This window comes from Pseudophryne corroboree, chromosome 1 (assembly GCF_028390025.1).
Source record: "Pseudophryne corroboree isolate aPseCor3 chromosome 1, aPseCor3.hap2, whole genome shotgun sequence".
Classification (NCBI taxonomy): domain Eukaryota; kingdom Metazoa; phylum Chordata; class Amphibia; order Anura; family Myobatrachidae; genus Pseudophryne; species Pseudophryne corroboree.
The window spans coordinates 18,835,954-18,837,905 of record NC_086444.1 but is presented as its reverse complement, the minus strand read 5'-3'; positions in this window follow the sequence as shown (position 1 = coordinate 18,837,905).

Below are 1,952 nucleotides of genomic sequence, written 5' to 3'. Positions count from 1 at the left end.
GGGGAACAGAGTTATAATGTACTTTATACAGATCTCAATCAGAGGAGATTCTTTCTCTCTTTCTCTCTCTCTCTCCCCTGACTTTCCCCAGTTCTTCATTTTACCAGTCCTGGTACTGGGACATAGTGATTGCATCCAGGTCTTTAGCATTCGGCTTCTGAAAGTCGTACATTAGGCCTTGTGACCACGGTTGGGGACAAAGCTGCAGCCAACTGCCCTACAATGCTGTCACAAAGCATGTCTGCAGCACGTCTCCGACATCATGGCAGTCACACGTTTACAGTAACAGAACAACTCCTACACTGGTCTCCCTGCAGCCATAGGCCCAAACCTGCTGCTGCTGAATCTCATGTTCCAGGACACAATAGAGAAATGATAGACAGAATCTGATTGGTTGCTATGGGTAACATTGGCACTTAATTTTTAGAAGCTTTAGTAAATTTACCTCATTTGAGCCCAACACTACATGTATGTTACTAAATGTATCTATGGGGGAATGGGTAATATTATATACTATTAAATTATTACTATAGAGAGAAGAGAGAGAGAGAGAGAGAGAGAGAGAGAGAGAATATTGCTGGACTGTTTATTAATGTCAAACGCTGGGCCTGAATCAGGTTTGTAAGCAAAGCAAAAAAGCAAGCAACTGGGCAAAACCATGTGCATACCTCCCAACTGTCCCGATTTTCGCGGGGCAGTCCCGGTTTTTTGGGACTGTCCCGCTGTCCCACCCGCGGGCCGCAGTGTCCCGCGATGGGGGGGCAGTCGGAAGACTCCTGTCATCGCTGCCCTGCTTAGCAGAGCAGCGGTGAATAGACGCTGTGCGCATGCGCACAGCGTCTATTCACTGGAGTCAGAGGGAGAGGGAGCATGCCAGCGGCTCACAGAGCGCTGGGCATGCCCCCTCAGTGACGAAAACGGTGCGTGGCTCGCGAGCGCGGGTCCTCCCGCGAAGTCACGCCCCCTTTTCATTAAGCCACGCCCCTTTTCGGGAGCGCGCGCGTGTTCCTCTTTAAGTATTTTAAAAGTTGGGAGGTATGCCATGTGCACTGCAGGTGGGGCAGATATAACATGTGCAGAGAGAGTTAGATTTGGGTGGGTTGTATTGTTTCTGTGATGGGTAAATACTGGCTGCTTTATTTTTACACTGCAATTTAGATTTCAGTTTGAATACACCCCACCCAAATCTAACTCTCTCTGCACATGTTACATCTGCCCCTCCTGCAGTGCAGCATGGTGTTACTAATTAGTGTGCTTTTTTGGTTTGCTAACAACCCTGAATAACCCTCTATATCAGGTATCTGCACATTACTATAATCATTGGTCACCAGCTACCACTAGAGCAGTTCCCATGTTACTATAAATGTTGCCGCACTGCGTCAGCCACACGTCGGGCGGATGCCGGTAACAATTGATACACAATATGTACGTGCCAGTTCCTTTATTGTGGTCACTGAAATATTAAATATGTTGTATATAAAATTAACTTCCCAATTTATTTATTGTGATTGCAGCAGTGTTATCTAGATAACCAATGAATCATAGTTACATGGCGATATCCAATTCTGTTGAATTTGTGAGTCTTACGTAATAATAAATATTAATAAAAGTTACATTTTTACATTAGTTTGAGAGCGCCCCAGCCACAAGAGTTCTCTTCTTTCTTGCTTAATTATTACTGTAGGCCAGTGGTTCCCAAACTACAGTATTGTGAATCACGGCGCCATAGAGGACCAGAATTTTTATCCTGGCACCCTTAGGACAAAAGTTTCTTATTGAGAAATTTAGGAAGAAATATTAAATTAAGTCAATTGTGTTTATATATCATCCTTGGGGTCAGTTGTGTGGTGAGGGACAGGATTTGCTTCTGTGTTATGATTAACAGCCACCAGCTCTGGTTTTGCCCATTACATTGACCATAAATATTTTGAATTGGGCCTGGACCCAGAGCC